Below are 24,288 nucleotides of genomic sequence, written 5' to 3' on the forward strand. Positions count from 1 at the left end.
ACGACCAACGACTTACAATAAAAAGAACGCCGTACAGACGTTCCTATTTCGCCCCCATACATTCCCATTTCTTTTCTGGGTGTCTATTCAATGTACGTCTCGCGAGCGGCTCCGTAGCGGCGTGACTTGTGAAACACTTCTTTGTGCAAAAACGCAATGTCACTAGATTTTAACGCCTCGCCAATCTGACGGGTTACTTGAAATAGTTGGTTTACTTTCTACAATTGGCATATTTAAGTAATTTTTGAGTAAAATTTTGTAATTACAGCTCTAACTATTGAAATATTTGCTTAAAAATCAATGATAATTGCTGAAAATTAGTAATAAGTATCTTTTAACAATAATTAATGGCACAATACAAAATTCTGTTGTCGTGTGACTGTAAGCTCGACAGGTTGTGGATTCGAGTCCCATTTGAGGAAATGAAGTATTAAAGCTCCCTGCTCTCCTACAAACGAGATATAGCGTTAAGCTCAGAAAAAAACTTCTCTATATATAAATTATTAATAATATAATATAAACAGTTAATTAATAATCAACTATCACAATCAACAATGTAATGTAATGATTGAGGCGAAGTGCGTGACGGACCGCTATTGGCCGCTTCCGTTTCCTGAAGGCGCGTATTGTGCACCTGTATGTAGTCGTATATAGATAAATAAGGATGTTTGAATTTGCATAATTAAGTATAATCTGTGGGTGTGAATATATCATGCGTTTTATATGTAAATCTTTATTTAATTAATTCTATTATTTCATTAATAGAATTGTGTTTTTTTTTTTGGGGAAAAATAAATTATCAGAATGAAGTACTAATTGTATTGAGAGTTAAATACTTACTTAATAGTTTATTTATTTCAAAATAGATATCTATATACGTTTAAATTTCATTATTTGCACAATTTTCTTCAAAAAAAAAAAATATATATGAGCATCCAGTTTTGTTCAGCTTCACGTATAATATAGATTCCGCTTATAATAAAATAGGCAGAGGGAACCTAGTGTTAAAACACTATGTTCCCCACTTTTCACCGAACAACCAAACTCAACGCCGCGTTTTGCTTCCAGCTTTCAGTTCTTTCTTTTATATAATAACAGTACCAAAATTTAAATAGCAGAGTTAAACATATCAAGTTTATGCATAAAAATCTTAATTCCATACGCATCGTGGCCGACCAGGTGTCGAGGTACGAGTAAAGACAGATGGCGGCGCGTGTGGGGTTATTCTTATTACCTATGCAGGAATGCACGGAATGGGGTTGTAGCTGCACGCGTATGACAATACTCTTTGGTTGTAGTACTTACTATTATTATATACGATGTTAAGTAAGATTATTGAAAGACTATTATTTGGTACTTTTAATAGTAATGTTTTTTTTAATTATTTTTTTTATGTTGGAAGCTTAGGAAGAGATTTATTGAGATTTATAAAGTGTTAATGTTAATTATATTTAGATTTAAAAGTAATTCTTTTGGGTTGTCGCTTTAAGTTAGAAATAAAAAAGAAAATAATCGATTATAATAAGAATATTCACATTCCACATTCGATTCCAACATACGAGTAAATCACGAAATTTGCAAAACCATAGAGCTCTTTAGAAAAAAAGAAATAATAGTCGGCAGAAGCTTTAGGGGCGCTGGTCGCGTGGCCAGGTGCTCTCCCCTGTCTCTATAATACTTATTATTACAACTCCTTATTATTTCTTGTTTTAATTGTTCCCCCGACTTGCCTTTCACTCCTTTTGTTCCCGTTTAATGGTGTTTATTGTTTTGTTTTTTTTTTTTAAATGCGTGAGCGTGCCGGCTCCGTCTGCAAGACTTTCAAAGGTAATTTAAAATTGCGATTCTCTTTAGAACGTAGCTAAGTGGTCGGTTTAAGTAAAACGTAATTGTTAATTACATTTTCGGTTGAAATTGTTTAAGAATAATGACTTCTTTTCAGTTTTTACGTAGAAATGTTTCTCTCGTTCGTTAAGTTTAACTTGTTCTTGGTATTCGAACTATAATTATCTAACTACGAGTAGCAACAGTCTCGATAAGGAAAAACTATAATTCTTCATTCTTGATTCAGAGCCAATCAATAGACGCTGCCTCCAGAATTCAGTGGAAAATACAGAACGGACTGTCTTAACGCTAGGTTGCTAGGTTCCCTCTACTTACACTGCTATATTCGGGATACATTAATTAAAAAAATAATAAATTAATCTCCAAGAAACTTTAAATTTAAGTAATAATTAAATCACGCCATATATGGACTTCAAGATTTTAGCCCTAAGTTAAATTAGTAACATACCGACAAACCGCAAGCAAGTTCCCTCTATTGACAAGATGGCGTTCCCGCCAACTTGTAATTGATTCTCGAACTCTGTCGAAGATTTATATGTATATTCTATACGGCCTAGATCCATTAAGGAAACACACGTAGACACGTGAAGTAATTAATTATTGACACTGCAAATTTGAAATATTTTGGTTTCCAATAAGAATTATATTTTAGGATATATAAGAATTATATTAGTGGGAACTTAGTGTTAAGAGACTTCGTTGCCCATTTGCCGCCGAAGTCTGGAGGCAATGCGTGTTGAGCGGCGAAACTCAACGCCGAACTGTACACTAGAGCAAAGAAATGAAAATAAAATTAAATATATATTTTATTTCTGCGAGTGGGAATCGCCACGACTGGCCACATAGCATACAAGTAAATAGAGTTTATTTGAGAAATATTTATCTTAAATACCTTATATAATTTTTAGGTACTTGTGCCATCTTAGTTTTTTATATTATCCATTTTAAGCCAAACATTTTTAATAGCTGCAAATTGAAAGTAACGCAAAAAAATAAACCTAATACTTGGAGCAAGCTTAGTATTTAAAGCTAAACATAAATAACTGATGGCAACATTTAAAAAAAAACAAAAATAAAGCCGTATCGACACAAAGTGTCCAAACAAGAACAGATAACGAATAAATCGACAGAAAAAAATAAAGTTCATCGCCCTCTCGAGTGCCCGCAACGTGTTCCTGTTTGCCATATCAATAAAATTAAAAACCTCTGAAATATGAGTATGTTGATAGAGAATATTTACTTGGGCGGTGGGTAGAGTAAGGATTTTTATATATTTTTTTTTATTTACTTTCATTTCAGTTTGCTATAATGTATCTGTGTCTTTATCAAAGAAGAAATATATGAATAATTTACATATTTAGATATCAGCTACGATTTAGAACTTTATTACAATTTTAGACATAATTCCTTTAATTTGCTTGCGTTTAATAATGTTTACCTGTTATTTATATATACCTAAAATATCTTATTTATTGTGCAAATAGGCGGTAGTGCACTTACATGTGACCTGTACCTAACGGAGCTTAACGGAACTTAACGCTGCGCTATGTTTGATTTGGTCCCTTGAGTCAGCATCGAAACCATAACCGTGTTTAAAGTAAGCCTCAATAATAATAATGAAACTTTAATAGAAAACAATACTTTCTCTAACTTTATATTATTTATACAAACTCGACGAGCTAAAATAAAAACATAAAGAAAGATGCATTCGCAAATGTCACGAAAGGTGTACGATTTTACGAAGCGCACGCGCTCGATCTGACATATGTTTGAATTCTAAATTTGAAATATTTTTTTTATTGATAGCAAAAAAATTGGAGTCAAGGTGTTTTATCTATACAGATTAAACAGCTTTTGCGGGTTTTTGCTATTTATATATTTTTTTATTACGATGCAAACGTTTGTTTGTTTAATAACTTTTGTATCGCAAAATTATTTTTTATCTTCTGTCAAATAACCCTTTTCTCTGACATCAGTTGTGACGTATTGGTTAATAGTAGATACAAAAAAGGTTTTTTATTATGTTCCACTTGAAGTTTTAACAAAATTGAATGAAAACGTAATATTTGTAGCTAAAAATGATACTATAATAAGTTTTAAAGCTACGTTCTCCAATACAATATGTCATAACGTGGATCTGAACGTGTTACGCCGTTCTATAAAAGCTCTCGGCACTTGAACATATAGACATAAAACTTCCACCATTAAAACTTCTACCGAGCCATTAAGTATATTTACAATGTCTTAAGAAGAGGGTAAGACACTGTAGGGTTCACACGAAACTTCGCGGTTCCTTTGTTTACCTTTTGCTGGTTTAAAATGTTTTAAATCTGTATTTAAATTAAACGCCGACAATTTCTTTCATTGCTTCGCTTTTTTTAAAACGTATGAATAATTACTTAATATTTTAAAAGTGAAAGGTTTATCGTGTGTACACGATACGCAGAAGTGACCGAAATTGCGTAAATTTTTATAAAAACTGAAATTTCAATGGGACGTCATAAGTGAAATCATTTAAATTTAACATATGAATATACATGTATTTTTTTATATTCAGTATTAAAAAGAGATATATCAATGAAGTTGCAATATGTTTTGTAAGACTTCGTAATAAATATTTTATTAATATGTGAAAATTGGCTGTATTTGTTAAGAAAATCTTTTTTTTATAAAGGGGCCATCGTGGATGAGTGTTTAAGTGTAAATGTGACAGTTTTGGGTTCAATTTCCAATCGGGGAATATATTATTTTCATATCCTCGTGCTGATAAGAAGACATAGCCTGACGTTGAATCCCGCCCTTTAAACGTAATGTCTTGAATAACTTGGGCGGATTGTGTACAAAGGAGTGCCTTTCCTCAGCTTACTCTATTACATGCGGAATATACCGTGAAGATAATATTAAAAAATATTAATAGATATTTTTGTACTTTTAATATTATTTAAAAATATAAACTTTTTATATTATTAGATACCTACCTATAAAATATTTTAACAATTAACAATTAACTTAACAAATGTAAAACAAATATTTATATACCTATAGGTAATGATCAATTCTACAACTATTGGTAACTAGAGGAACCTTGAGTCCTAACAAACAATCGCTATTGTATATAAATTTAATATTTTTTTGTTTGAAGCACCTACGCAAAAGTACTCGTAGATTTTTTTTATTATTGTCAATTTTGATATTCACCTTTGTTTTGAAAGTTATATAATTTATAAAAGTAAAATATGGTTGACGCCATAACCATAGCAGCGTGGAAGTATATTACTAAATGGATACACGGTTGTCAATTCGATTCCGTTTTGAGGGAATGACTTATTATTTTACTCGACGTGCATCATTTTGCAAAAAAAGAGAAGGAGAGAGAGAGAGAGAGAGGAATGTCTCGGTAGCTCGTTTCCTCTGCTACTCTAAAGCTCAAATAAAAAAAAGTAAAATAAAAATATTTTATATAGGTACTAAGTATAAACTGCTTTACGTTCCCATGGTTAACCCTCTTACTTCTTTAGAATGATTAAATGAGTGTTTGTTAAGTTGCCGTCTTGAGAAACTGGGGTAAGACGTTTACGTTGGGGTTAGCCACTTAGATTTATTTACATTCTCTTTATACAAAAAATTGAAAGCGTAACTAAAAGCTTATCACTTCAAGATATTTTAATATTGTTAAAGTTCTTATTATATAATGTTTTTGATTATTAGTAAGTATGAAATAAAATTTAAAATTACTATATGGCATCTTCTTAATATAAGCAAACAATTTAAATTAAGACAATACGCTGCTCTACGCCGCGTAAAGAAATAAGGACCACTCACCATCATCCCACTGCAGGACCCAGAGGAAAAGAACTAATGAATATTTGTTACTTATTTCTTTTTCATGAATATATTAAATGGAAACTTGAAACAAATTTAACCCACTGTGGCAACCCTAAAAACGTTTATCTCAATATTACTTAAGATATCCTTTTATAAGAGACCTCGACTGAAGTGTTCGATCGTTTTTTCACACAATCGCACGATACTTACTGTTATAATTTTCTTTTTAAGATTTAAAATAAATAGCCTTATTATATTCTTCAATATCTTATGAGGAATGGAGTGTCTTAACACTAAGTTCTCTCTGTCTACTCTGCTGTGGGAATACAGCGTGAAGCGGATTTATTGATATCTTAAGTAATGTACTTATAACAATTAATTATTTTGTAAGTGAAAGTAATATTTTTTACAGAATCATTTCTTTTCCCAGTAACTTTCTTTCTCCCCACCAGACACCTCTGCTTCATCAATCACCCTATCCATTATTACCGCCTTATCACACTTTCATCTAGCTTTCTTTCAACCCTGTGAAAAAACATTATAAATTGAACTTTAAAATGCCTAGCATTAGTTTTAAAGGACTCATTGTCTAAATATCAATTGTTTTTTATAGAATTATTAGATATAATAATACTAGTGGACCCGAACGCGGCTACGTCCGCTTGAACTATACGAATATTTATTAAATATATTTATGAAATTATTTTCAGTTTTCAATAGAGAGATGCGTTAAGCAAGCTCATTTTGGGTGACGTTTTCTAATAACAAACTTTGCAAATCGGTGCTTAGCAACGGTCGCTTACCGGCGGTTGTTATTAACATGGCGGAATAAATAGCATGTCAAATTAATAAGTATTTTAATATATTGGTATATATCGAAAATATTACAAATATGAGAAAAAAATATCCTATGTTCATCCCGAGACCCTCAAGTATCTCTATATGAGTATTTGATCACAAATAAATTAGCGGTTTGGCCCTGATTGCGTAAAAGACAGACAAACTACTTTCGAATTTATAGTATAGGTTAACATATCATTATATAGCTGAAAACAGTGGGTGATTCCCAGTCAACATTTCAATATAAATACATACCAACGCAACGATAGATTAATATGGAGAGAATAGACCCGCCTACAGTCCACATACGCAAAGGGTAGTTTATTACTCGCGTAAAAAAAAACTGAAGCAAAAATATCCATGACGTCACATTACCAAGATCGCCGTAAAAAAAAGGCAAAGCGGAAAAAAAAGGCACATAATAATAGAAACAAAAATGCCGCGAAAGTTTCACACAGCGGCACATTTTACGCATTATCTAGCACAGGGTACTCCAAACTCCGGCCCGTAGGCCAAATCCGACACGTGATCGGTGGTTCCGGCCCGCTCGTGTGTTGTGAATCAAAGAACTCTTGTTTTAATAGTAATAAAGACTTTATGTGCCTAGAAATTATTTTGTTTCTTTAAAGAAGAAGAAACTACTTATATATTTATTGATAACTGTCTAAATTTTAAGCAATTAACATCTCAAATGTGACTTATTTTTATCTTAGCCAATCGTTTAGTTCTCATATATGAAAATTTATATTTTAATTCAATAAAAACACATAAAAATACAGTATATTAGTATTAACACTGAGGCCACGTGGCGTAGGGGCAAAAGAAATGACTGAATGACTGACAAAAGAAATGAAATGACACAATAGGTCGTGGATTCGATTCGCACTCGAGGAAATTAAATATTTAATATTTTCATTTCTTCGCTCTGATGTGGTGGCAAAGCGCTCAGTTGCTCCATTTCATACGCAAAGCGGTTCCAGAATTTAACAGAAAAAGGGAACCTAAAAAAAACAACCAACCAATTCCAGCCCCCAACAAAAAAGCATTAGCTAACCCTGAACACGAGCAACTCAACTGAATCGTAGACCATCGCATCGGCAAGACACGCTTTTAATATGGAGGAGAGCTGGAGACAATCCTCTTAATCACGGCGGAGACAATGGAAACGGGGCCACGCACATACGGAATGATTAGCCGCTTTGTTGGCGAGTGTACCGCACTTTTGTTACCAACTGTACCCAACTTGCTCGTTCGCATGACGGCCGGGATTGCGAGAGCCTTTATTAAAAAACGTTACGTATAAGTAAGATCATAAATTTTATTGTTGTGCTGATTGTTTTTTTTTAATATATATATTATTTATTATATATTTATAATGTGTGTGAGAGAGAGAGAGAGATTTATGTTGTAAGCATGGTTAGATGGGTTTTAGTAATTATTGTTTTGAAATCGATTGGTTATTAATAGGTAGAGATGGTTTATTTACATTTATCGATTTAGTATTTGGTGACAGCTGATTGCTTATACTTATTAATGTTAATTCTCGATTCTATATTCTAAGGCAATTTAATACTAAAGTAATATATACTAATTGTAGAAACAAGATCAATTATTTTAGTGATACAAATGAGAAATTCTGTAATAACTTATACTTTAACACGAAAAATCATTTTTCATCACACCTACATAATATGATTAAGAGATTAACGTAACTTAATGCACACATACATATGTTATACGAGACACGAGAAAGTTTAAAATAATATAATATTTCCACATCAGGAAGAGCTTCATTTTCCAAGGTGTCGCATAAAAATTAAAACACGTTGCAGCAGCTCCACACCCCCACACCCTAGAGCCTTGTCTGGAAATCGGATGTCAGATCTTACTCTTTACAAACTAAAAAAAAAAAAGAAATCTTCGCACTACCCACACGTAAAAACACACACGACGTTCGCGACATCTAATTAAAAATAAATCGCGTAAAAGACAAAGAGACGACAGAAGCGAGATTTTCGTTTTATTGCAGGGAAAAAAATCATTTGGTTACCATAGGGAAGGAGGAAGCGGGTAAAAAACACAATAAAGAAACAATGTAAACAAGTTAGGGTGTACTTGAGTAGCTCATTATGAGCAGATACGGCGGCATTAGCCGACTCGCTCGTTTGTGCTGGCGGCTTCGCCCGCCGCCTGGCCTCGCAAGAGACATAGAGCCTTTGTTTAACCTATTTCGGTTTAGATTACTCTTTCATGTGATGACGGTACCTTAATTAATTAAAAATAATGACTATTCCACTTTTAATGTTCGTATTTTTCGAGGTGGAAATACTATCGAATGGCGTTCAGATTTCTTTGTCATAAATTTTCTTGTATTGCGTTGAATGAGGAATCATTTTTCTATTTAATGTCAACTGGCCCGAGAGTTTTTTCTATTTTTTTTTCCTACTTTGGGGGTAAATCGAATAGTTCGCATTGTTAAGGACATTTATACAGTGGATAGAGAATAATTTTTGTTTAACTTGGCTTTGTTTTGCAGCTGATTAGCGACAATGTGAATACTTGAATTTAGACCAATCGATGCACATTGGAGTCTTGTTTCGGGATTGTTCATTCCATCCCATTTTTCTTTTGTTCTCAATTTGATACTGAACGAGAGGTTTTGTTCTGTCTGAGTGCTATTACAATCGTATTTGTTGTTCGCGTATTGCTCTCCAAATGCATAATTAAAAATCCTGTTTTAAAGAATTAGGTATGTTCTCTAATTGTACTTATATATTAAGATTATTAATTAAGCCTTTTTTTATATTTGCGTATAGAAAATTGTTTTTATTTTTTATACAAAAAAAAAACTATAGGAATTCTCAATATGACAATAAATATAGATTTATAAATAATTAACAACAAAGTAAAACCATAATTATATTTAAATATAGATTATTTAAATTAACAACAACTATTCCTGAGCAATATTAATCGGTCTTTCCCAAAAAAACTCATAAACTCTAAAACATAGGTAAGTACTTATATGATAAGCGGAAGTGCCATAGGAATGACCACGCCATAGCGCACCGCGCGGGCACGGACGCGATAGCGTGGCTGGTTCCGGTTCCTTCGAGTCACGCATCGTGGGGCCCAGTGGTTCCGTGAAATTATTTTATATTTCAATGACAAGCGTGTAAAAAATATGTTAATTGTATTATATAATTAAATTAGAACAATATATAGACAATCTTAGTTTTTTGATTTATAATATCAATTTTATTAACTTAAATTTTACTTTATATAATTTAAACAACATTTATTTAGAATTTCATAATAATATACTAAAAAATATGTAAATATGTAAATTTATATAACAGAAAAATTTTAAATGCTTAAACTATTATTGACTGAGCCACCCAAGCGCAGCTTCGCCCGCTTAAGCTTATTGTTTATTCATAAATTATAATCTATGTTATTCCGATGTATAAGCTATAATACTGTAAAGTTTCGTCTAAATCTGTTCAGTAGTTTTTGCGTGGAAGTAGAACAAACATCCACTCTCACAATCTATAAATTTATAATATGAAATTAATATGACAATAAGATGAGCAGCGACCCAAAAATTTAGCCAATATAACAAACACATCCATTGCAACCACAACCTGTCACTCCCCACACTTTACACTTAAAAAAAGACAGGTTAAACCTAAATAGTATGTCATACGACACTTTAAAACCACTTGTAACACAAAAGTGTATTGAAATTAGCAAGGAAACAAGTGAATCACGTGTCTTACCACGCTCACACTCGTATCTCCGCCTAGTTCCGCTCGCGATACTGTAATTATATGTTTTCCGCTCATCTTTTGTTCAGCTTGTGTGCTCAGCGGCTTCCTGTCTTGTGTGATGTACGGTGTGGTTCAAGTGACAGTTCATTTTTTTTTTAATATTTAGTTTTTTTTTTTTGCGTAATTAAGCTTTAGGTGGTTGTATTTTTGATTTTAAACGTTTTTTTTTAATAAACTTTTTTAGGTTAATGTAATTGTGAAACTAAAACAATCAGGTTCATTATATTTATTTTTTTGCAATATATACCTATGTTAATTTAGAAATATGATTTAATTTAATGATTAAATTCGCGTTTATATTATAACTTACAGCCCATGGCTATAGTTATACAGCTTTACAGAAAAGGGTGGTTTATTATTTTATTGGTGACAGCAAATATGGCACTGAATTAAAAGTGTTTTTTTTTAATGATTGTTAAAATAAATATTTCGGTTCAAATTTGTATAAATATTTAACGTTTTAATATGTAAATATGGTCAGCACTAAAATTAGATATTAATAGATAAATAAACTAATATATAAATCTAATAGATAAAACAGTTAAAGGAAGATGTGAAATATTTTTTTAAAATAAAATAGTTTATATTATTTTTCTCTTTAGGAATTGTACTTTTTAATGGGTAGAGATGAGTCACTTCTTCTATTCATTGAAATTTTCCAATTTCTACTTATTTTGTGCACGCTATGTCACCAAATATTACATTGATTTTGTATATGAACTCACTAGACTCTACCATGTGCTGAATTAGATTCGTGGCTTCTTTTTAGTAGTTACAATAATATACAAATTATATTTCTTGTATATATTTATTGATCTACAATTTTTAAATACATTTTTCATAAACATTCCTTCCTGCTTTTGAAAATTTATGCCTAAGATTACGTGTAAAGATCGCTAACAGTTATAAAATCACCTTTGCTATCTACACTTATGTTTTCGTACATATATTTTAGTTTTCTTGATCTATTTCTACATTTCAATTTAGAATTTCAAATAAATAATTTACATTTATCTTAAATAATTAATCAAATATAAAATTAGGGGTATTTTTATAATCCTACTAGATGGGCCAATTAGAAAACCGTCATCAAACGTTTAAATAAGTATAACACCAAATGTCACTCTTGCCGTAACACTCAAGACCAGTGGAACAGATGGCTATGGGAACATTATGGGTTTAAATTGACCCCCAAACCAACCTTACTATCACCATTAGGGGTTCCAATATAAAATGGTTTTAACCACAAATATCTTTAATACTTATCCCCCAAACAAATGAAATTAGTCGGTACGATGAAGTTGTATAGTTTAGTTCTGTATAGCAAACTTAGAAAGAAGGGCGATTTAGTAGCTATTGATTACAGTATGTAGATTGTGGTACGTCGACATAAATAATAATTGTTCAGAGATATTAACGATATATGAATATAATAATGTATTCACTAGCCATTTCATTTTATTATTGTTCTATTTAAATGAAGAGAATGAAGAGAGAATAAATAGACGAGTCGTGGTGCTGGGGCAGAAACGTAATTCATTTTCTCGCTGTTCTAACGAGGCAAAGTGCGGCGTTAAGTTTCGCTACTCAACAGGCATTGCCTCCGGAATTTTGTGGGAAGTGTAGAATGAGACTTTATGGTAGTGGAGTATCTTAACTCTAGGATCTCTCTGCCTATACTTCTGTCTGCGTGATACAGCGTATAGTCAAAAAATAAGAATGAAATATTTTAAATATTTAGAGTTATCTGTAATTTAAGTTCCAATACATTCCATAAGACCAAAAACTAAAAACGGAAAAATTACTTCCAAGTTATTAAGCGATTTTTAATCTAACAAGAAAAAAAATGATGGAAGAAAAAAAAGATGATAAAGAGAGCAGGTAAACCTTTAATAATAAACATTAAACTATTTTTTTTCTTAAACGATATGATAAAAAAAAATTAGGATGACCTACTTCAAAATTCGCACCTTTCGCCAAAGAAAGAGTTCCATTGTGTCAGCACCTTGCATCGCATATGGTTGTAGACCAGATACCCATGGTTCTTACCCTCGACCCGCATAAGATCCAATTTTTTGCTACCTTTGATTATTCGCTATAAGAAATTGAATGATTTTCGGTCGCTTTCTATTATTTCTTAAAGCTTTCTTTGTATAAGATGTCTGTCTGTACGTATGACGATCCAAGGTGTTTTATTTAGCAAAGAAATTTGGTATTTGGTTATGGTAAGGAAGAAATCTATCATATATTTTTAATAAAATCCTTTTTGTGCTACTAGCTATGTAAATGAAATCAAAAAGTCAACTTCACGCTGTATCCCGTTCACGGCAGTGTAGGCAGAGGGAACCTAGTGTTAAAATATTCCGTTCCTCACTTTCCGTCTAATTTTAGAGTTTCGTGTTAAGTAGTAAACTCTATCCTCTGCTTTATGTCAATACCAGAGCCAAAGCGATTCCGTTCCCGTTAGTGGGGAACTAACTATGTTTACAATTTCACATTTCAAACACAGAGTTTGGCGTTAGGTTCCGCAACTTAAAACACAGAATTTACAACCGAACGCAAAGAACTGCACATATCAGGATATACCTTAGATTATCAACTAACATAAAAATATTACAAAATAAATATTTAATATAGTAGATTTAACGGTAATTGGCGCATAAAACCTAAGCTGTTCTACGGTGCTGCGTTTCGCAAACTACCAATTGTGAAGACCTCGTATGCTGTGCCTGTAGGGCTGATTCATCGATTGTACTATAATAATAGAGAAAGGGTTGAGGGTTGCACCTTTCCGTATCGGGATATGTCGCGTGCCCAACTAAATATGAAATGACGCTTTAAGATAATACTAGCTATAGCGTGTGTTTTTAACCGACTTCTGTAAGAAAAGGAGGTTATCAATTCGACTATTTTTTTTTATTTATTTGTAAATTTGTCTTTTTGTTCTTAAATTTATTATGTTTTTTTATCTTCATATTGTACCTATCCTACGTATAGTATGGTAGGCAGAGGGAATCTAGTGTTGAAATACTCCGTTCCTCACTTTCCGTCTAATTTTAGAGTTTCTTTATGTCAACACCAGAGCGAAAGCGATAATATGACAATATTTCTTTATTCCCCTGAGAAAAAATTGAATCAAGAACTGTCACGATTTCAGTCAGAAATCTACTGCTGCACCATTACGGCCTCAATTAAATTTATTGGTAAACTTTTAAAAGAACAGTTATAAATGATTTAGGATTTCAAGATATAAGTAATTGAAGATATACTGTAGGCTTTTTTATGGAATAGGTACTATTGATTTCTTCTAGAAAAAATATATTTTTTTCCAATTTCTATCTATATTAATTTTATACGTAAGCAAACAAGTAAAGCAAGGCATTGCTTAACAATAATGTTGAAATTAACACGAAACGATAATAACCCTTTGCGACGTTAAGCGACCAGCTAATACGCCAATATATTTGCATTATGTGTGTTGACTTTGTAAATGTTAGATATTTCTATTGAATTTGAGTAATAAAAACTAATTAAATAATATTCTAAATAGATTAAATTATTTTGAAGTTTTTTCCCACATATCAAGACGAAAGGTGATAAGAACTAAGTTTTAAGACATAACGTAATCTACTTTCCGCTTACATTTGAGACATTTCGTGTTCAGCGGCGGAATTAAACGCCAGGCTAACTTTAAAAAAAAAAAACCAAATGTTCTATCAAATGTCCAATATATTCTTATAAAATCTTTTAATTCCTATAGTAATTTCTTTATAATAATTTCATTTAGTAAAACGACGTCTAATATTAATAATAATGCCTGGAGCGCATCTGTCCACTAGCGCGTGCGTTTCGCAAAGATGTTTCGCGTTTGATGAATGATGATTCCACATATTGAGTTTCGGGATCGGTATCTATACAAAGATAGATATAATAGAAAGATATTAATTAAATGTTTTTTTTTAAGATATCTATTTAGTATTTATTTGAGGCTAAATAAACTTCAAATTAAAAAAATATATTATATAAATACTAGCGGCCCGCTCGCGGCTTTGCCTGTTTGAACTACGTTATTATTAATTTCTGTCTCCATGAGTACCTACGTCCTATAAGTGACGTCCATGCAAAATTTGAGACTCCTAGCACTTGTAGTTTCTGAGATTTCGTGATGAGTGAGTGACCTTTCGATTTTATATATGGGTCATAATCAGAAAAGTGGACATTTTCGAATTCGTAACGTAACTGATAAGTAACAACACTGATAAAGTTTGTTACGAAACTGATGACATAAGGCATTATACACAACAAAATAACGATATTATATGAATAAAACTATTGTTTTTTTTATTTAATGAGACACAGATCAAAATTTTAAAGGTTCAATCGTTGAATTAACAGATTATAAATGTAAGAAGAAAACATAACAAAGTGAGAATATTAACAATATAATAATGCTAGTTCGTAACGTAATAAACTTATATTTCTAGTTAGAGATCACAAAGTTAATGATAAAATTAAATTCACTTTAAAATATATCAAAATTTGAGTCGTTATCACGGGAATTAAGTTTAATTCTTTGTAAGTGTTTATTCCGCATATCTTCATATTTAATAGGATTGGTCTTTTTAAGACGTTCTCTATATCTAAAAAAAAAAAAGCATTTGTTTCAGCATTTGACATAGGAGCTTACGCTTACTGAAAATACAAAAATATATATCAAAAAATAAAAATCACAAAATCACAACTAATTTCAGAAAGAATAAAAATAAATTTAACTAAATCGGTTCAGCTGTTTCTGAGATTAGCGTGCACAAACACATAGACAAACAAGCAAACAAGCAAAAAAACTTAAAAATCATTATTTTTGGTTACTTTACGTTATGAAAAGTCACTAATAGTTTTTTTCATATGCCAGCAAATTTTTTTTCTTATATACATATCTTCCATATACAAGCACCGGTTCGATAAAATTTTATTATAAAAATAAAATTAAGAAAACATTGGTACCGTAATTGTGAACTAGGCTTCATATTTTCTCAATTTCGTTACGTAACGAAATATAACGAAATTGAGAATGAAGTCTGAGAAATTCTAACCTTTTTAAATATTTGCTCATAAGCCACGTGTTGCATGTGCAAGCACTGACGTTCTTTTTTGAGATTTTGTAAAAAGAAGCAAATAACATAAACAAGAAAACGAAATTATAGAATACTTACCAAAATAAAAGCCGTTTATAACCCTGAGATGTAATTTTACGCATTCCCTTTAAAACATTTGAACCCCTCAACTGCTGCGAGAACACTACTTGTTGTAGCTACGATAGCATTGACTTTTACAATTATGGTGCCACAATAAAAACTAATATTAAATACCATCCAAAATAATTGCGTTCATATTTTAATTGTACGTTACTAGCCCTGAGTAACAAAAAGACAATATTTTGGGACAAATTTACTTAATTAATATATATTATTTATTAAATAATGTATCAATAAAAGTAGTTCTATTTAATATTATGCATAAAGTAAAGTAATATAAACATATCTGAAATCAAATAAAACCATAAACATTCGTAACAAATCAATTTTTAAAAAGTAAAGTGGTGAATGGGACACGAAAAATTGTATGGAAGCATTTTGAAAAGTTTTTTGCAACTAACAAAAAATACTATTAAAAGCCTTAATACATTTAAAATATTACAAAAATCTTTAAGTTAATAAGTAAATTTATCTTAAATGGCAAAATATTTAAATTATCTTTAAAATTGTATTTTTAAAACGCATTCAAAGTAGCGGGACAAGAAAAGACACAAAATGTGCACTTTTTCTGATTATGACCCATATATAGATTACATGAAAGCAGTAATAATCTATCGCTGTTAGTATTTGACACTAAAATATTTGATAATTTTAATATATATTTTTTTTCGTTTTCTTAAATATTTTAATTTTGACATAGAAAAGCATAATTTAACTTTAATTTTATATGCGGCTATTGTAGTTGATCAAGACTAAGATTAATATAAGAGACAGAAACATTTGCTGTATATATTTTAATAGAGTTTTTTTAGAATCGAATGTAATTATTAAAATATTTTTATATAACTTTAAAAACTTTTTTTTATTATATGTATTACTATTTGTATTAATATAAATTACATAATTTTTACCAAAACATACAAAAATTTGCTATACACTTTTCAATATATTGTAATATAATAATATTGTAATATTATCCAAAAAATTTTAATCGATTACGACGACAACATAGATTGGTACTCCCCTGTAGTAGCCATCTTATGGGCAGCTGCGCGCGCGCAGGGTCAAAGGTGGCGAGGGGTAAGGCAAGTATGGTGGGCGCTGAGTACACTGTCTGTACGATTAGATATAAAAAAATCGATATTTGAAATGTGAAAATGATATTTTTAGTTTTATAACAATCTGGTTTAGTTGAAAATTATTGAAATTCACGTAAATATTAAATAAAAAGAAATTTATACTAAAAAAAGAAATTGAATATGAAATATATTCAATATTTTATGCGGAAATCTTAAAAAAAGCTTCCGAATTGTTTCAAACCACCTGGTAAAGATTGTCTTAGGCGCCATGGATGGATGGTACAAAGGTACCATATGACATTCGATACGCCCACAAAATACATTAATAAACCGGATCAAACAACATGTGCTTTAATGTAATCTTTTTAAACACGTGCCTCAAATACCAATTTTACTTAATTCTTACTGTACGTTCTTAGAAATAAGATTAAAAATACTTTGCGTTACTCCTAAGAGTTTAAACTATTTATAAATAAGAATTCAAACTCAAAGAAGTTACAGTCTTAATGGTAAAAACTTAAGGTAATATATTGTGATCTCATGGTGGCCGTAGTAAGGTGCGTAAAATCAGCTGTTCGACTTTTCAATGAATATAAATCTTAAGAAGGTGGTATACAAAGTAACAAGTGATTCAGAAATTTTTAGAATAAGCGTACTATAGAGCGGTTGGGTTTCTTCGTTTCTTTGAATGGAATTTGAGTCTAAATGCTCGATTTTAAGGAATATTTTGTTTCCATTTCATTCGTAATGCTTTCTTTAGATTTTTTTTTTATTTGTAAACACCTACAACGGTACACCAATAGATAGCGAAACCAGGTGTTTTTGAAGTGATTGTGAACAGTTAAGTTTTTAGTTAGATTTGGATTTTTTTTTGTTTTAATAAAAATTTTGTACCGATGGCTATGAATATTAATAATATCGACGCTATAAGAACCACTAAAGTAACATTCAATAATCCACAAACAATAGACGAAAGTAAATACAAAACGTAAGAGCATTACATTACGCTCAGGAGGGTCGCTTAGGGGCATGTGCGCACGCGCCGCTCGACAATCACAGTAATAATATCTAAAAAATAATAATAAATCCGGGTGAAGAATAAAGAAAATCACCCCCTGCTCCCTTTGCCTTTATCTTGCAAACAGACTTCAAATGTTAAAGATAATAGGGGTGCTCCCCTGCGTACGCGCACCTTTCGCGGGGGTTGCATCTATACGAGTACGAGTACTGGTAAGGGGAGAAGTGACGCCGCGTCCAATTTGGCGGTTTATTTCAAATTTCTACGCGGCGTCTTTAAATATGTATGTTTTTTTAATATTTTTCTTTGTTATTTTCATTTACATATTGTATTGAATTGTAGAAGAGATGTGTAACACTTGTAAAGGACATCGATAGTTAACTAATTTAGACATAGATTGTAGACATCTGTTCGTATTGCTCAGTTTTTAATTGATATAACGTCATTTACTGAGATATTGCAAACTGAAAAATAAAGGAAAATAAATCGAAAGCCAATTACTGAGATATGAAACATCCGAGCAAAGGATTCAAAAAGCAGAGATGGGCTTTGTCCTGCACCTTTGATTACCTGGCCCGGCCGGACAGGTAAACAATATACGGATAAAAATGAATAAAGGAATAGTTTTGTTTTCATTTCGCTTTATAAACGCGAATGCGAATCTTCTTTTATATATATAATGTTTAGTAACACGCTTCGTCAAAGATTACGTTTTGTTCTTGACTTTCCTTGCAATAAATGTAAACGTAAATGAATAGTTCTTCTTTTTTCTATTATATTTCGTAATAAAAAGGCTGTACACATTGGGAACTTAAAACTTTTAATGATCTCAAAAATATATTTGCACATAAACTACCTTCCCAGTTCACATTTACAGAACTGAAAACAACGCAATGCTTCAAAAGTTTGAACGAAGTCCACAGCTTTCATCTCGCAACTATTAATTAGTAGTCCCCCGATCGGTAATCAAGCATAAAATTAAACCTTGGCACACGCCAAGCTCCAAACAAAGGTAAGGGTGTGTCCATATCGCGGTGCCTTATGGCATAGCAATTTGTTCAAGACATCTGGCTTCACACCTGCCCGCGCCCCCCTTACGCACTCCATACCGATACGTACTCATAAATACCGAATTCCCCCCTAATTTGATATGGACCCTTTATAGTTACGATATAAAGTCGAAATTAAAAGTAAAGTGCATAGTATTTTTACTAGTATATGTATATGTGGTTTTGGCACAAGGTCCATGCCCTGTCATTCATAGCAACGTGCTCATTAAAATTCGGAAATGACGAACAGTTTCCAGTCGAATTGTTCTAGGCGCGGTCAAGCGAGACTTTCTGACAATAAATGATTCGTATGTTTGCTCATTAGAAGTCGCTGGTTGCGAACGATGACGAAAACTTTTAATTCGTCCATTCGTTCATTCGTTTCCCGTCTCTAAAAGTAACTGACATCGTTCAATTAGCCACATGTCGTATATCAAACGACGGTTGTCCACTAGACTAACGCGTCAATCTCAATAGGCGTGTTTCACAATACAATGACAACGTAAGCGCGCAACGTACGTTCATTCACACACACACACACACACACACATACATGCACAAGACGCTATGGCGACGGCGCGCGTGTGTGTGCGTGCCTCATTCAAGACGTCAGATCCTTGCGTCACTTCCGGTGACGTCAGCGTCTTAAATGGCCGTGTGAACGGTGCTTTACGCTGGTTTTTTTTTTTGTATATATTTTGACAGGTCGCGGTGTGGAGCGATGACGAGATAAGTGAAGGGTTTCAAGGTGATTCGATAACGTGTAATTATGTCTGGGAATTGTAAAGAAGTTTGTTTTTTATTATATTTAAAGATATGTTTAATATTTATTTGTAAGTGAAACATCCGTTTTTAAATCGGTCATTATTATTTTGGTGACAACGTTTAATGTTGAAAAAAATTACTTACTTTTCGACTTTAAGTCACAAAATTTGTCACAAACGTCGAAAGTAATAAATAATTGAAAGAAACAGCTTCCGCTAGCTTGCTGGTTCGTAGAAAAAAATCTAATTTGTAAACTCGGGGCCATATACTATACTTGGTATAAGGATGCGGGATGCTATGGCGGTGATTTGGGCCAAGTAGCCTATTGTGCAAACTAAGAATGGTTCCTTGGCCCGCATGCTGCAAATAAATATTAATGCAATGAATTGTTACAGTTCTCTGTTCTGAAGCAGTTATTCAAATAAGATATTTAAATATCCCGCTAGAAATATCAAAAGTTCAGTGTTTAAGATTCAATGGTGAAGATTAAGTTAGGAGTGATATTTTTTTTATTTTGCCATTAGTAGGCAGGGACCCAGTGATGAGGCACTCCGCTTTTAACTATTTACATTTTTAATATTTTTAATTCTATTGAGGCCAGTCTTGGTGCAAAGTTCAACTCTCACTCGAGAAAGTAAAATATTTTACATTTTCAATTCCTCGCTCTGATAAAATAAAATGGGGAACGAAAGTGTCTTATTGGGAACAGAGTATCTTATCACCAGGTTCCCAAGCTCCCCCTGCGTACCCTGTTATGTGGCGGGAAAGAAAATGTGTGAAAAGGAAATGTGCTTGTTTGTAAATATTCAGATAAAATTTTTCCTTACTATGTTATATTTAGACATTTATCATATGTAACGTACGATAAATATATATTTATATTTCTGTTTTTGCCTTATAGAAAGATAATATTAATTATAATAATAATACAAGTAATTGTTAGTGATAGTGAGCTATCGTATTATAAAGAGAGCAGAAAGTATATTAGGTGATCCATATGTTATATCAGTTTTACGCTTACCCATCCCTTAGAGAAAGAGAATGGTGTCAAGACATTACATAAGCCCAATTCCACCCGAATTTGAGACATTGGTTGTAAATAGCGGAACTCAACGCCGCGCATTTTTCATACCAGTGGGAGAAAATGAAAGTAAATAATTCCCTCGTGTGGGGGTCGAACAGATCTGTTCGTTTTCTGGTACAAAAGTGAGAATGTAACGCGACGGTTGTGGGTTCGATTCCCACTCGAGGAAATGAAATATTATGTATTAATACTTTCATTTCTTTGCTCTGGCAAATGTGCGGGATACAGCGTGAAGCCGCTTATAGAAAACTATATTAAATCTAAACGTAATCGACTATTACCTTAAAAGGCAATTGTAATAATCCGATTCGCCGAAATTTAAACCAATAAAAGTTGAATTAACACATCTGCCTTAAATTGTATTAAGATTTTTTGTCAGCTACTTACAAATATCCTTCACATAAAAATAGAGACACGTTTATATGAATTTATGGATATTTTGGAAGGAATGCCAATTTTAAAAATCTGTGATGATTGTGAGTTCGAGTCCCAGTCTCAGCAATATTTATATTTCTTACGGGCGGGCTTCAATTCGTAAAGAAATAATTTATCTTTAAAGGACAATGATCAAAACGCAATTCCTACAGAAAAAGCGGAAAGTGGAGAGCGGAGTGTCTTGATTGTAAAGCTCGCGTGAAGCTGAAATAAAATTAAATACATTGTAACAAATCCACTAAAAAAATTACTAGACCTAATTATTATAAAAAGTGAAAATAGAGTAAAAGAATACAAGAATTTTAGGTAATTTTAAACCACAATTTTCACATATTTCTTTATAATATCATCTCATGGAATTACTTTGGATCTTGGAATTATATTAGTTAGTTAGTTAGTTAGGTATAGTAGATATTTCATACGTTGCAAACTTTTCCCGTTAATTGCAAATGTCATTGCTATAGGTTCTCGGTAATGCGCTACTTATACGTTTTTGACGTAATTTCCCCAATAAAGGGTTTTCTGGGTTATTTATGATTTCATTGAGAAATTTAACTAAATACAAATTGAACTTAATCTATATTTATTATACGATAAATATTTTAAAAGAAATCATGAATATATGACGCAGTGGGATACCCACTTGATTAAATACATAAATTATTTTCTTTCCCCCTCTTTTATCTGGTAAGGCGAAGCTCATCGCCGAGATGCTGTTAATCGGGTGGGAAGTGGAAATGTCTGGACACTAGATTTTCTCCACTTAAACTGCTATTATACGATAAAGAAACCATGAGGCTCCCGGCCCCCTCTATGAAGAGGTTGATGGAAGTGGAGTGGCCCAGTGGAAGAGGCGAAAGAGGTATGTAGAGACCGTAGCGTTTGGCGCTCCGTTCTCTCTGACTACCCCGCTAGGGATAAAGCGTGAAGTTAAATTAATAAATATGAGTTGTTATAGATTTATTTTTAAACTAAAAATATTGAGAACGCACGTAAAAACTACTCGTACATAAGTACCTACGTACTAATAAATTAACCTTACGACAGATGCATAATAATTTATCTTTTCTCCATATAAAGTTGGCAAAAGTACCATTTCCGGTGTTCAAGGGCTACCAACATTCAAACTGAATGAGGCAATAAAGTATCAATAAACGCCTCCTACACCTGGTCACTTGGTCTTTATAATGTACTTATGAATGATTGCAACGATGTTTTCATGTTTAATGAACAATTTGCTACAGATGGTTTGGATTTTTTCTTATTTTTAAGGTTCTTATTTATAAGTTAACAAAAAAAAATTGTAAAAATAATAAACATGTTATCTGTGTTAAAATTATGCATAGGCACCTAATAGAGAATTGAAAAAAAATGTTGTTATACTGTACAAAACACTAACATGTCTCCAATTTGGGCAAAAAGCGAAGAAGTCAGTGTTAGGCTCTCTCTGGTTATCTTTTTCTGCGGGTAAAGCGTGAAGCTGTAACATCACGTTAAAATTTAAATTGTTTTCAAAATAAGCTTCAAAAATATAATACGGCATTCGAATACACTGTAGAAACTTTTATGTTAGTAAACAACTATGCGGAGTGTTTGTCACTACTTTATCTCCGCTTATCGTTTAGAAAAAGTTACATAGCGGTATAACATAGCAAATATTAGCAAGGACTCTCTTATGATTTACTACAATCTACCCACCGTTTTATCTTCAATCAACGAGTAAAAGTATACGGGCGAAAGATTGGCTTAGAAAAAACATCGGCGCACGCGCACCCGCCGGGTGGTCCCGCACGTGGCCCCGTATTGATGAGTATCGACGTCTTGTCGATAAGTGAGGAAGACTTAGAAAAATCGATGTTTTGTCTATTTTTAATTTTGGGAAAACAATACATAAGTGATATAGTGGTCGATTTAAGTTTGCTTTTGATAACTAAGTTCAATTCTAATTCTATTTATTAATATTTAAAATAGGAAAACAGAGGACTTCTTCTCTAGGTTCTTTATAAGAAGCCTCTATAATAAATAAATAAACTATAATATAGGTATCTATAAAAACTTTTTTAATGCTTAACAACTATGTTACATTCTCTTAGGCACTTCATTAAGTAAACAATAATAGATATTTACCTTATTAGTTCAGCATAAGTAAGTTCTTAATAAATGTATATTTTAAATTTTATTAATTATTTTGTTACAGATAACTTCAAACAGCCGGGGGCATATTTCTTGTTGGATAGGTGTTCAAAATCATATTAATGGTAAGATATTATTTTAACATATCTACATATTTTAAATTAGTAAAATAATAAAAATATAGAAGTAACAACTTTCTAAAATCATTTCCGGAAATACAAAGCAGAAATTTCCCACTTGACCAGTTTCACAAGCTAACACCGCGTAACTACATTATATATGTATCTATAGGGATATGTGTACCATTACACCACCATAAGGCTATGGACTAGTCCAAAGCTGGAATAAAACCGACAGAATTTCGTATATACGTATTTTGTCTGCAGGCTGTCAGGGGTGGACATCGCCATGAATTTTCAAATAATCAGTCGTACGCTGCATCTATGTAATAAAAGAGGGCCGGGCCACTCTGACAATTCAATTTTATAACTATATTTGCACGGGAAGAGGATTGGATTTTTTTCTTTTTTTGCTTTTTTTTGTAACGACGTCTCTTAATTATTAACGATTTTTTTTATATAGGTATATAATCTGCTTGCACAACTGACATGAGATGTCAACGTGTTTTTTTTAAATTATGGAAGTTATTTATTATCTGTTCAAAATAAAAACTAAACAACTACATAAAAAAAAAATACCTATATACAAAGCCTATAGCATATTGACACCTAATCCATGCTAGATATATAAAATTTTCGGGCCATTTACAAACGATAATTTCCAAACACGTTTGAAATACGATCGTAAAGCTATAAAGCGGAACATTAATCAACGCAGTTTTGTATATCGAACGCCAAAAGCGATGTTATCTCCTATCAATGCGAAGTTACGTGGATTCGAAACGGGTGTTTCGTGAAAGGAAATATGGATTTTCTTGAACTGAAAATTTTAACGTGTAGGGCTATTGTTTGACGTGAATGTGTTGTTGAAGAGTGTCTGTCTGTGCGCGGTATGTAGGTTCATATTTTTTTTGGTTGAAATACTGTCTGGTTATCATATGACAGAGTGACTCGCAAAGTAATATAAATAGTTGTTTTTCTTGCTTTTTCTCATATTCTAAGTGGAATAGA

The 24,288-nt window shown here is 32.1% G+C and overlaps 1 protein-coding gene across 4 annotated transcripts in view; it reads left to right on the forward strand.

Moving 5' to 3' along the window:
• Positions 1–24,288, forward strand: part of pros (homeobox protein prospero) — a 94,002-nt gene that overhangs the window by 12,356 nt on the left and 57,358 nt on the right. For all 4 annotated transcript variants that reach the window (XM_085189661.1, XM_085189662.1, XM_085189660.1 and 1 more), the window contains exon 3: positions 23,223–23,283. The gene's annotated coding sequence lies outside the window, so the exon portion shown is untranslated. The remainder of the gene's footprint in view (positions 1–23,222; positions 23,284–24,288) is intronic.

This window comes from Heliconius melpomene, chromosome 8 (assembly GCF_056956725.1).
Source record: "Heliconius melpomene rosina isolate 202511_hmr_F chromosome 8, ASM5695672v1, whole genome shotgun sequence".
NCBI classification, from domain to species: Eukaryota; Metazoa; Arthropoda; class Insecta; order Lepidoptera; family Nymphalidae; genus Heliconius; species Heliconius melpomene.